The sequence below is a fragment of the Triticum aestivum genome, chromosome 2B (assembly GCF_018294505.1).
Source record: "Triticum aestivum cultivar Chinese Spring chromosome 2B, IWGSC CS RefSeq v2.1, whole genome shotgun sequence".
Classification (NCBI taxonomy): domain Eukaryota; kingdom Viridiplantae; phylum Streptophyta; class Magnoliopsida; order Poales; family Poaceae; genus Triticum; species Triticum aestivum.
The window spans coordinates 748,459,191-748,473,430 of record NC_057798.1 but is presented as its reverse complement, the minus strand read 5'-3'; positions in this window follow the sequence as shown (position 1 = coordinate 748,473,430).

The following is a 14,240-nucleotide window of genomic DNA, read 5'->3' as shown; positions in this document are numbered from 1 at the left end:
TCATGTCATCGCGTTGCGAGCATCCAGCGCTAACCAACCCAACACATTTTTGTTGTAGACCATGCTGGAGATATATCTCCATGTCTACTCTTATATATACCCCATTCGTTCCTAAATATTTTTCTTTTTCAGATTTCAAATGGACTACCACATACGGATGTGTATGTAGACATATTTTAGAGTGTATATTCACTCATTTTGCTCCGTATGTCTTTTCAGGAAGGGGTCAAATTTGTCCTTGATTTATTTATGAGGTATCCAGATGGCACTGCACCACCAAGAAAAGATGGTAGCATCAAAATTATGGACTACTTTTTTGAGTATGTTGGTAAGGTCCGGTCATAGTCACTTGTTGAAATCTCTAAAAAGACAAATACTCCCTCCGTCCGGAAATACTTGTCATCAAAATGGATAAAAGGAAATTTATCTAGACATATTTTAGTTTTAGATACATCTCTTTTTATCCATTTTGATGACAAGTATTTTCGGATGGAGGGAGTAGAAAACAGAGTTGGTCATGATGGTGTGCATGCCATCCTGCAATATAGGCTGTCGGATTTATATCTAACGGATAGGAAAGAAACTATGGCAATTTTGCAAAAATATACCCACACGTCTCTCCACGTTCGCAAATAAGGCCTTCCCTCGTTCAGCCTTTTCTCTCACAAGATAAACTACTCATACAAATGCATCTTGATGTTCTGTGCAACGCAGAGGCAGCTAGCTAATTTCTTTTAAAATAGTTGTTGCAATAATTGGGTTGAAGTGATATATTTAATGTCTGCCCCGAATGATTTCAGATTCACTAGTAGTAACAAAGAAAAGGTTGCCTTGTTAATTAACAGAAAACATGGTGAAACTTATCACATGAGGCCAGTAAAAACAAGGCACACTGGGTTCAGCGTCATTGTCACTACAGCTCTACGCGCGCGAGAAGTCTACATATCGAGGGGGCTACCGAGTGAGGCACCGAGACACAATGTTTGAGAGAGAAACCATTTGACAGATTATGATCAGATCGAGTTGTCACCCTTCTGCTGTCATTGTTGGGGGGGAGGGAGAGAAAGACGTATCGAGAGTGTGTGTGGTAGGCACAGAGGCACAACTAGTGAGTGTGTGTGTGTATGTGTGTTTGAAAGAGGAGTAGATAGATTATTATCAAGATCGATGTGCCACCCTACTCCTTCGGTGCCGGGTAGTGTGTGTATGTGTGTATGTTTGAGAGAGAAGCCAGTCGATAGATTAGTATCAAGATCGAGGTGTCACTCTAGTCCTTCGGTGTTGGGAAGTGTGGGTGTGTGGGTGTGTGTGGGGGGGGGGGGGTAGTGACACTCACATATCTCTACTCTTATAAAAAAACAGTGTTGGTGATTTATATCCGACGGATAGGAAGGAAACTATGGCAATTTTGCAAAAAGATACCCACACCCCTCTCTGCATTTGCAAATAAGGCATTCTCTCGTTCATCCTTTTCTCCCACAACATAAACTTTTTATACAAATGCATCTTGATGTTCCATGCAACGCATGGGCATCTTGATAGTAGGGAGAAGGAGTTTGTGTGACACATATCTAGCTATATTAAGGGATAGGTAGATAGCATATGTCTGAGAGACATTATTATACTTTGAGACATTAGTGGCTGTGGGTGGGCGGAATTAAAGGGGTGTGCGTGTTAGACATAGAGAGCGTGTGTGTTTCTGTGTGAGAGACTTGTAGGACGGGGTAGAAAGACGAATTTAACCCTGACGGAGGGAAGAAGTACACAAAGTGCGCGTGTCTGATTCAGATGCCCACAGGGAAATGAGATATGTATGCACGTGAGAGAGATTGCACAATTCATCCACGTATCACTATCTAGCGATCGTGGACGTGCATCGCTTGAACATAAGTCAATATCTACTTCGTATCGTGGCCAAAGGTACAATATCGATTCAACGCTATAAAGATTGGACACTCACATATCACATTTTTTCCATTTAAATAAACCTTTTCAGTTGTGCATGCTAAAGTTACAGTGATGTTTCTTCAAACAACCAATGTAGCTATCATGTACATGCACCATTGTTACTCTTGCATTCAAATTCATTAGTCTTGGATGATTTAAGTTTCTATTTTGAAGTAATATATGTAATATTCATATATGAATTCAACGGGTATGCAATTTATGAAATGGAGGCTATGTAATCATATGAGGTAACACTTTTAAGTAGCTGACTACAATATCCATTTCTTTTTGTGCGCCTCTACACTAACACGTCAATGCATTATGTTTAAAGTAAATAACCAATGGCACTAAATTATCTATTTACATGAGAACTACATAGGCTGAGCGTTTGATCCCTTTTTTTTGTGAACGCGCCACTACACCCGTACGATTGGCCGCGCCCGTGTGAACGTCCAAGTTATCGGCGCATCATCCCGAGTTATTGTCTTTTTTTCTGGGGTGGACTTCACACCATTTATTAACTGCTGACGCGTGCCCCGTGTACACAGTCTAGCATGACCTTCCCGCTAGCACGGTCCAAAATTAGTTGAAACTAGATACGAACGATCCCGCAGGCGGCAATATCTCCCGCCTCCTTCTAAAATTTCCGCCACCTTAGTCTTTAGCATGCGAAATTGCCCTTTTGTCCTTGGTGCACGGAGACCAGCAGTTACAATACCGCCCTCATCTACATGATAGGTCGGTCCTGCTTTGGTAACTTCCGGTCGCCCCACTACACGGCACCCCCATTTCCTCTCCCCCTCCCGCAAAAATGACTAACTCCACAACACTAGAGCATCTTACATCACGCCGTCCGTACTTCATCTCCCTTTCTCCCCTCCCCTCTTGAAACCCTAGACTGCTCATCCACCGGCGTACTATAGCCCATTCACTGCCAGTGGCGTCCACCTCACCGGATCTGCTTCTACGGCCGTATCTACCCCTCCCACCTCCCCTATAAACAAGTAGACTACTCATCCACCACTGTACCACAGCCCATTCAGTGCCGGCCTTGTCCACGGCACCGGATCTGCTCCGCCGGTACTCTCGTCAACCGCCGCACATCTGCAACGGCTCATTCATGCTCCGCATCGGAGATGCTTCGTCCACACCCCATGGAGCCGCCCCACTGACGCCCCTGTCGACGGCCTATGATCCTCTTCGCCGACACCTTCCTCAACCCTACCGGAGCCGCTTCGCCGACACCGTCCTCAACCCTACCAGAGCCGCTTCGCCGACACCATCGTCATCCCTACGGAGTAGCTTCGCCTATACCATTCTCAACCCTACCGGGGCCGCTTTTCCAACTCACAATTCCACTACTTCATATCCACTTCCTCGCACCCTCATCCAACCTACCGGAGCAGCTTCCAACGCCCAGTCCATGGCCGCAGATCCGCATCGTCGACACCACCCTTAACCCAACCACCGGAGCAGCTTCTGACGCCCCATCGACGGCCATAGATCCGCATTGTCGACACCATCCTTAACCCAACCACCGGAGCAGCTTCTGACGCCCCGTCCACGGCTACAGATCCGCGTCGTCGACACCATCCTTAACCCAACCACCGGAGGAGCTTCACCTACGCCCTCGTCCACGGCCACAGATTCGCTTTGCCCACACCATAGTCCACCCTACCAGAGCCACTCCACAAACACCCTACTCGATGGTTCTAGATCTCCTTACCAGACCCCGACAGCCAGCGCAACGTCATCACCCTTGATGTTTCTAACCTGATTCCCACCGTCTGGAGATATGCCAAGCACCCGCCACGGCCTAGGTACTTGTCACCTTTAAACCCGTCCAGCATCACCTGCCCGATTTACTTCAAATATACTAACCGGTCGCTGTTACCTGTTATGCAGCTGGCAAAAACTACGAAGATGATGTTTCTTCTAGATCTAACAGCTTGGCCAACCAAGATCCTAGACTGAGGCATTGCTATGATCTTGTAAGCGCGTCTCTCCTTCTTGTATTGTTCTGTGCCTGCCAGCGTGCTTTGCTAGGATTTTCGACCAGTAATCCCTTTGTGCAGACAATGATTTTTACTACTGGCTGCTAAATTAGATATGTAGATGTCATACATGATACTACCTCGTACCTCCGTTCCTAAATATAAGTCTTTCTAGAGATTCCACTATAGGCTACATACGGAGCAAAACGAGTGAATCTACACTCGAAAATGCATCTATATACATCTATATGTGGTCCATACTGGAATCTCTACAAAGACATATATTTAGGAACAGGGGCAGTACATTACACAAAATCATAGGTGGCATGTAGGAATTCTAGTGCACTACATTAGGCTCCCTTAGAGTGCATGCTAGTCCAGCATACAGAGTCATTGCTAGTTTATGGTACGCACACAATCGTTAATTGGTGGTTTAAATATGCGCAAGGGATATGCAATGTAGTATCATGTAGAGATGTCTGAAATTAGCCGTGTCAACTTGCAGATCGGGTTACACAATGAAAAAGTACAAGATGTATGTGGCAATTTCGTGGAATACCACAAATAAAGGAGAGGCAGCGATGAGCCTATACAGTGTGCTATGGTACGTCACTCCTCCATTGCAATCATCGTGACATGTTATTTGTATGCCAGTTCTATTAGCCAAGTTTCTTAGGGACAGTTATTATGAGTTATCCTAAGAAAATAAGCACCTGTGAATATAAGCTCCATGTAATAAGCCAACCAGTTCTTTTCACTGCGTTTTCAGCTTATCTTTGGTATGATCAGTGGAAAGTCTAGATTGCATTATACTTTTTTTCATTTTTCTGCCCATATGGAAATTAATTTGACTTGCAAACATCACAAATTGAATCCAATGCAGTAATTAATATGATTGGAAAACAGACCATCACTATTTGCTCAAAATGCAAATACAAAGATACCATATACTTGGCACAATCTACTTTGGTCAGTGTTTTCCATAGAGATCCCATTGCCCAATTTAAAAAAAGAATGCATGACCCACATTTAAATGAAGAACAATTATTTATTAAATTCGATGGTCCAAGTGGCTGGTTATTATCAAATAGCAGCACCACCTGAAAGCATCATATAGCAGCAGCAGTAGCTCATAGCAACTCATCATACAGCAGCAACAGTCTGCAATTCATCATATACCAGCAGCAGCTCATAGCAATTCATCATATAGAAGCAGCAGGAGCAGCTCATAGCAATTCATCATATAGCAGCAGCAGGAAGAGCTTATAGCAACTCATCATATAGCAGCAGCAGCAGCAGCTCATAACAATTCATCATATAGCAGCAGCAGCAGCTCATAGCAACTCATCATACAGCAGCAGCAGCTCATAGCAATTCATCATATACGAGCAGCAGGAGCAGCTCATGGCAATGCATCATATAGCAGCAGCAGAAGCAGACCATAGCAATTCATCGTATAGTGGATCAGAATGAAAATTTGGCAAAAAATTAGAGGAGATCCTCACCTTGTTGGATGAGCTCATCCTTCAACGGCACCTCAAGGCCATGGCCTGGGAAGAGGGGAGGGGGAATAAGGTGCCTTCTGCCGCAGTGTGGCATCAGCCGTAGTTGTGCAGCGCCCGTCGGAGTAGTGCGTTGGATGAACCACAGTGGAGCAGCTGCTGGAGACCATGAGAATGAGGGGCGGCGCCAGAGGGAGGAGCAGCCAGGGAGATTTGTCCCTACCCGCCGGCCATGTAGCCTAGCTGGACATAGCATCATCGAGGACCAGTCCAGATGGGACTAGTGGCGACGGCTCGCTGGAGGAACCCTAGTGCTGCAGGTAGGGGATCGAGGTAGAGGGAAAGGGGAGAGGAGATGCAAGTGAGCAGGGCAATGAATGCATGCGTGTTTGTTTTTACTTGAGGGTAAGGTGTGACACGGGCGTCAGCAGTTGCATTTTGAGTGTAATATAGGCAGACAACAGAGTCATTTCACTATTCCCCTTCCCTTCAATTTTTAGTGAGGTTCTACCCGAAACACCCCCCTCCAAAGCGAAATTAGTTAAGCCCAAGCCCATAACTCAAAAATGGCTTCTTCACATCTTTTATGGCTTATTTTGACAATATGCCCTGAAAAGGTGGAATCGAACTGGCCCTTAACCTGCAATTCAATTGTGCTTGCAATGATGAATCACTCCTGCCTGCTATCTGCACATTTAGGCATCATCATACATGGCATAACCTAATACATGTGCATTCCATTGTAGAATCTGGAATATGCAATGTTAATGTTAGTTCATATGTTGCACATGATGTTTAAATGCCCCTTAAATCTGGTCAGTCAAGTGATGGTCTTTAAGCCTCCTTCTTTGCTTCTTTTCTTGATATGTAAGATTTGCTCACACATCTGTTCAATTGCTTGTTTGCATCACCCAACCATACTAGGACTGTTTGCTTTGATTGCTTGTTGTTCTTAACCTAACATTCTAACAGAGCTTGTCAACGATTTAAACACTAAGGGCTGCTGTAGTGGGGCCTTGTCTAACTCATAGGTGACATAAAGGTTTGGCTGTACACTACAGTAGGCTCTCCAAGAGTACCTGGAGATCCATATCGAAGGTATGCCTAGTTTTTACATAGTGCAGACATAGTAAATGCTCATTTCATTGTGTGCAAGTGCAAGAGATGCGTCATGTTCCATTATGTGGTGTTGTTTTGTTATAATCTCATCCTTTTGTGTTCACAGACTGGAAAGTATGCATATTTATCTTCCAAGGAGACGAGTAACTAGTTTGTGTCACCTTGTAGAGGGGGTGCAATGAAGATAAGATTGAGGATTTCCAAGTACAAGATGTTAGGAAGGAGCCTTGCAAGAGAAGTAGGAGCTGCCCTGAGCCTCTTCAACCTGCTAAGGTAAGTCACTGTATGCAACTCAATAGTTCAATTCCTTGTTTGTTTCAGGCATAGTTAATTTGCTCTTTTCAATTGCTTTATTTGTCCTCAGTTAATGAGATGCCCAAATAATCATGCCTGATGTTCGGTACTTGTATAACTATTAGTTGACATAATTAAAGGCCTTACCATTTAATTACTCTGCCAAAGTATACCTAAAGCTTTGAACTCTATTAGCCAACTATTATTGCATGAGGCTCGGAATCTAGTTTATACTACGCTAATGATTGCATTGTTTTGCCTGATGTAGTATGTTTGTATGAAACCCTCTGCTGTTCATTATGCTCCCTAAGACTTTAATTGAGGTACAGAATGGCTAACTACTTGCTTACTTATACGCAACGTGCTGTGTAAATTTGTAACTTGTTTGTGCTTTCGATTGGGCCCCAACATCATGCTCCTCTGGTGAGCTAAGAGGGATTTCTATATGGAGGCTGCACAGACTATCTTTTTTATAATTTTTAAAATATCACCTGCTTATGCTTCATGACGTGTAACATTTTTTTGAAAGTGACATGTAAAATTATTGTTAGTCCTGTTTTGCCATGTAGTACAAAATAGTGTCTTGCTCGCTTCACTGTTGTAACTATATTTTTCCCCTAGTCATGTGTACTTACAGAAACATTTCAGGATGAAGTAACATCAACACAAATATCTGCGAGCAGTGTGGAATGGCCGTTACCGAATGATTATGGATTGGAATTGGAATGTGCTGATGTTCTCGAGCATCAACTAGAGGTGGCAAGACAACGTGTACATGATTGTCAACGTATAATCAACAAGTTGAGACTGGACATGCAGGTATTAGATGCAGGAGTCAAAAAAATGAAACAAGACACTAAGGTAACCATGAAGGTATTGGAGATTTTGCAGACTGAAATTTGTGCTATCTGAATCCGGCCAATCCTATTTTGTGAAGAGATTATAGTTCAAATGGAGTTAAGTTGATGCGCGTCCATGATGTATGAGTTGTATTTGCCCAGTGTATGTAATTTGCTGTTTGTGTATGCTTTATTATTAGCTATGCCGAACCATAATGCCCAGTGGGTATAATCGGCTGTAATTTCTTTACTGTATAGTGTAGGATTATTCTACCTTTCTATGCATTGATCTCTTTGTTGTATAGTGTATGCTTTTTAGAGGTGATAGTATTGAGTAGGATAATTCTTTGAATATGCTATATCATGCAAACGGGGGCCAACTCACCCAACCATGGCCCTTCACGGGCCGTACGATCCATGGGCCATGTACGGGCCGTCGGATTCATGGGCCTTCAATGGGCCGTCGGATCCATGGGCTTTCAATGTGCTGTAGGATCCATGGGCCTTCTGCGTCTCGTAGGATCCACGGGCCTTCTATGTCTCATAGGATCCATGGGCCTTCTACGTCTCATAGGATCCATGGGCCTTGTAAGGGCCAACTCATTTATGGGTCTTGTACGGGCCTTTAATGGGCCGTAGACAGGCCTTTAATGGAAATCGTACGTTTTATGGGCTGGCCATAATGGGCCGTTAATAGGCCGTATTTGGTGATGCTATGAAAATGGCCCAACAGATTAACGGTCCATAAACGGGCCGACTGTAATGACAGACTGAATTTGGCCCACAAGCAGAAAATGACAGTAACGGGCCGTAAGTAACCGAATGCTGCAAATGATCCCAAGAATAAATGGGCCCTCAGAAGGCCGGAAGTTAACTTGGGCTGGAAACGGCCTAACGGAATAACGGGCCGTTAATGGGTATAAAGTGATACACTGTTCATTACGGGCCAGTTTCACCACGGGCCATTAATGGGTGTAAAGTGATACACTGTTCATTACGGGCCAGTTTCCCCACGGGCCGTTAATGGGCCAAGAGTTACAAAGGGCCTCATATGGGCCGAAAAACATCATGGGCCATACATGGGCCAAAAGTGAAAATGGGCTGGAATCATATTGGATGGCCCAAATGACGCTACTGGGTCTAATTTGGATAGGGCGTAACGGGCCTTGGGTTAGCGGGTTGTAAATGGGCTATATGCGAACATGCCGTTAATAGGCTTTCCATGGGCCGGCCCGCCAGCTTTTGACCAAGTCAAATGGGTCGGCCTTTTCACAGGAATGGGCCACTGTTGGGCCATGCCACGTGTCGACGTATCATAGGCGCCTTCTGTCTAATGAGTGGATGACATCTGTCCCAACGATGAGCCGACACGTGTTTCCTCCAGCCAATGATGATTTTACACGTGGAAAATCCCCATTGGTCGGGGTTGTTAACGGGTTATCAGATCCAAAACCCGACCCGATAGCTTAACGGTGTTCCGTTACAGTGGATGCCATGTGTCGGTCACCCTTGACAAAAGCACTTCTGTGACGCGCGATTTATTGTCATGGAAGTGGACACTTCCGTGATGATAATATTGGAAATGTCATGGAACACTTCTACGACAGCATAGGTATGACTATCTTGATTCTGTCATAAAATCGTCATGGATGTACATGCATGACAAAAAATGTGACCTACTGTGACAAATACGTACCATCACTGAAGTGTATTTTTTTTGTAGTGCATCATGGAGGAACACCACACCCTAATGGGTGCGGTTATGGAAAAGGTTCGGTTCACGAAGAGCGGATTGACCGAAGCCTTCAACGGCCTACTGACGGGCTTTGAGGTATGCGATGTAATACTCTTTACAAGTTTTTTTGTATATATGTATGTATGTGTGTGAGGCGAAACCCATGTGTAGACAGTAGCCCCTAAGACTCTGTCCGGATAGAACGACCCAAACAAAGGATCAAAAACAAATTGACAGTGTATTGTACTGTGTTTATTGGACATGCCTCTATGATGGCGGCTACTGCCCCGACCGCAGAGGTTGATGAGCTCAATCAGGAGCTTCGGCTATCCAATGAGGAACTCGACCGCATCAACAAGCGGTTTACTGAAACCCAAGGTATCCGGCACTATCACATACCCGAAACTGATATGTGTGTTAATCGTTGATACTAACTGGATGGTATAAGCGTACTCATAGTTGGCGCAGCCGAGGTCGAGTCCCTCAAGAGCGCCCTTGCCACAGCCAAGAAGGAGGCGGAGGTGGGCAAGGCGGCCGCGGACAAAGCGGCCAAGGAGTTAGAGGTGGAGCAAACCACCCGCCAAAGACATGAGGCGCGGGTGGGGGAGGTCGAACAGGAGCTCAAGGACGCCATCGCCAAATGCGAGTCCTTGGAGCAGAAGAGTTCGGAACAGACCTCTGAGCTCACAAAGCGCTGGAAAGTGCAAAAGAAGCCCGGGTTGAAGCCCAGGGACCTCTCCAGGAGATCCAAGAGGCGAGGCAAATAGCGGCTGGTAAGGCCTTTCTCACATAAAGTAAATTTACAAGGAAGAGATATATTTTGCTGACCCGGGTTTAGAGTTCTCCAGCGCATTCGCGGATCCGCCGAGGAGCATTGCTAACTGTAAGGGCATATTTATCCCTTAGTAGTTTTGGTGATTGATGACAATGCTTTTGCGGACTAATCATGTGCATTGAGCATTTTCAGATATATCATGTCTAAACACAAGACAATTTGGTGCCCCTCAAAACTATTGAAGACGGCATTCCTGTACGTTTCTTTTCGGTGGATTTTAGTCGTACAAAAGTCGTACTATTAAGAGGGGGTCCGCGTTGGAAAGGTTTGGGTGGAATCTCACGTACACATATGTTCCTTTTGCACCACCTTTCCTTTGGCTATTTGGAGCATCCTCCGTCTTTCCATGTCTAGGAAAAATGAAGGACTCCTAATGTTGTTGTACCGAGGGAGGCAGTAGTACTGCTCCCCAGAGTGGTATTACTGCATGCCCTTGCGGTAGTACCGGCATCCAGCACAGTAGTACCGTGAGTGCTCATAGTAGTAACGCTCCATGGGAGCGGTAGTACCGTAGGCGTCAGGACAGGCGTTGTTGCCCAAGCGGTAGTAGGGGCAGATGTAATTTTTTACATCCGCGCCCAATGCGGTAGTACCGCACCCTCGGCGCGGTAGTAACGTGAGCTCTGGCCTGGCACGACAGCATGAACAGAAGTAGGGGCGGATATAATCTTTTACATCCGCTCCCTGCATGGTAGTACCGCGCTGGGCTTGCGGTAGTACCGTGTCGGATTTTTGCATAGACCTAAACTCAGCGGAAGTAGTCATGGATGTAATTTTTTATATCCGTGCCTTCTTTAGCTTGACTATCCCTGCCTTGCGGTAGTACCACAAGGTGGCGCGATAGTACCGCGCCAGCGGTTCTACCACTCCCTGTCTTAGCACAGCAGGTCTAGTCCTGGCCCCTGCTGTGGCAGCGGTAGTACCGTGGTCCCCCGTGGTAGTACCGTACGCCCGTGCGGTAGTACCGCTTGTAATGTGTGGTAGTATCGCGTGTCGCAGGCTGAGTTCGTGGATAACGGTTGGATTTGTTCTTCCACTATAAAGGGGTGTCTTCTTCTCCGAGTTGACTACCTCTTCCATCCCCAAGGTCCATAGATGCTCTAAGCTCCATTTTCGCCCGATCTCTCTCCCTAGCCAATCAAACTTGTTGATTCTCTAGGGATTGGTTGAGAAGGCCTCGATCTACACTTCCACCAAGAGAAATTTGATTCCCCCCACTAATCCATTGTAGATCTTGTTACTCTTGGGTGTTTGAGCACTCTAGACGGTTGAGGACATCACGGAGCCATAGTCCATTGTGGTGAAGCTTCGTGGTGCCGTTGGGAGCCTCAAATTAAGTTGTGGAGATTGCCCCAACCTTGTTTGTAAAGGTTCAGTCGCCGCCTCAAAGGGCACCAATGTGGATTCACGGCATCTCGCATTGTGTGAGGGCGTGAGGAGAATATGGTGGCCTTAGTGACTTCTTGGGGAGCATTGTGCCTCCACACCGCTCCAACGGAGACGTACTTCCCATCAAAGGGAAGGAACTTCGGTAACACATCCTCGTCTCCATCGGTTCCACTCTTGGTTATCTCTTACCTTTACTTGTGCAAGGTATATTGTGTTCTATCATTCGCTTGCTTGTGTGCTTATTGTTGTTACATCATATAGGTTGCTCACCTAGTTGTATATCTAGACAACCTACTTTGATGCAAAGTGTAATTTGGTAAAGAAAAGCTAAAAATTGTTAGTTGCCTATTCCCCCCCCCCTCTACTCAGCTATATCGATCCTTTAAATTGGTATTAGAGCCTCATCTCTTTATTAAGGACTTTGCCATCCGAAGAGTATGGTTGACACCGTAGACAGTGAGGAGGAGCACCCTGGTGTGATTCAGTCCTTGTCTACGGCCGATGGGGGAACCTCGGTCTCACGTGAGGAATTCAATGTGGCTTTGGACACATTGAAAACCTCCATGACGGCCTTGGTCAAAGTCATGCTTAAGAACTTTCTTGATGGTATCAAATTATCCACCGCACCGTTGGAAGTGGTCGATCCCACTAACAAGGTGACGAATGCTAACTCCGACAAGGGGGAAGCTACTAGTGAGAAAGTTCCTTTGTCTAGTGGTAGAAATGGTAGTGGCACCTTTGCCCATGTGGAACCTCCACTTACTTATGGAGGACCGATTCCCTCTACTCATTTAAATCATGTCAGTTCTCCCCCTATGATTGTGAAAATGAGGATTTTGATGCTTGGTTCTATCGCTTTAAGCATCATTTAAACCATGTTAACACTAATCTTTGGAGAATCATTGAAGAAGGTTTCTATCCGCATGACCGAAGCAACTTCACCCCTAGAGAAGCAGCGGATAATCAATTCAATGAGAATGCTCTCTTCATGCAATTCCACCCGAAGATATTGCGCATCTCCAGCCCTTCACCATGGCCAAGGAAGCATGACACCATGTTGTTTCCCTCTACAAGGGAAGTGCAAGCATTCAACGCTCCAACTATGAAGTAGTGTAAGATGAAGCCGATGAGTTTACAATGGATGAAGATGAAGAGCCTCATGAGTTTTATCGGAGATTAACCACTCTCGCGGTCTTACTGCAAGATCATGGGAGCAACGATACGGATGACAATTGGATCAAGCACAAGTTCCTCAAGGCCATGATGCTCTACCACAAGTCTATGTCCTTCGTCATCCATCAAAGGCCGGGCTTCCACACCTTGTCCTCAAGTGAAGTGTTGGATGAGTTTGTGGAAATGAGGATCTTGGACAAGACCGCCGACAATGCGGTGTTGCGTTCTCAAAGAGCAAAGAAGCCCAATCTTACCTTGAAGGCCAAGGTTAGTGTGGAAGAATAGGATGAAGAGGAAGAAGAGGAGAGCAACCCCGAAGATACGGAATATGATTACCATGAGCACATGGCTCTTGCTTCAAGGCAATTTTGGAGCAAGAAGAACACAAGGCCCAACTTCAACAAGAATAACTCAAGTGGCTTCAAGGGCAAGCAACGTGTGAGAACATGCTACAATTGTGGTAATGTGAGCCATTTTGTTGTGGAGTGCCCTTACGAGAAGCGGGAAGACAATGGTGCCAAGCTCAACCGAAAAGACAAAGCCAAGTCCTTCCCAACAAGAACAACTTCACCAAGAAGACTCTAACCAAAGGGTTGGCGGCACAAGAAGAATACAGTGAGGATGATGATGACGATGAAGATAGTGAAGCCATGGCAATGGCCTCCATTTCCATTCCCACTACTCCACGGGTATCTCTCTTTGATTCACCCAACGAGAACATCATCGCCAAGTGCCTCATGGCTAAAGCCACCAACAAGGTAACCCCCAACATCAAAACCATCATCATTACTAATCCCTCCATGACGGATTGCATTGATGAAAATGAGGGGTCTAATGAGGAAGTAAACGAATTTGAGTCTTTTATGAGTAAGCTCAAGGGAAAATCCAAGAAGCACTTCGTTGCTCTCTTGGAACAACTTGGTGAAGCCCATGACATGATCGAGGCTCATGAAGAAACCATCTCTAAGATGGAAGGCCATAGTCGTGACTATGCCGGTGAGATATCGGATCTCTCTAATGCTCTTGAGGAAGAGCATGTTCATCATTTGGCTCTTGAGGAGTCACACAACGATGACCATGCTAAATTAAAGAAAGATCTTAATCATGCTCTTGTTGTATCTCGTGTGCTAAACTCCGAGAAGGCTAAACTTGGGGTTGACCATGCTTGACTCAAGGAGGAGTTTGATATACTTGACAAGTCTCACAAGGTCTTGAAGGGTGCTCATGCTATCCTCAAGGAGTCTCATGATCAACTTCAAGAGAAGCTAACCAAGGACAAAGCCACTTTCCTCATATGGTATTAATTGATAATGCAAATGCTACTAACTCGTGTTGTGAGCATGTGCATCTTGTGGAGGAGAATGCCAAGTTGAAGGAGCAACTTAAGAAAGGCCTTGTGTCGTGCATACAAGG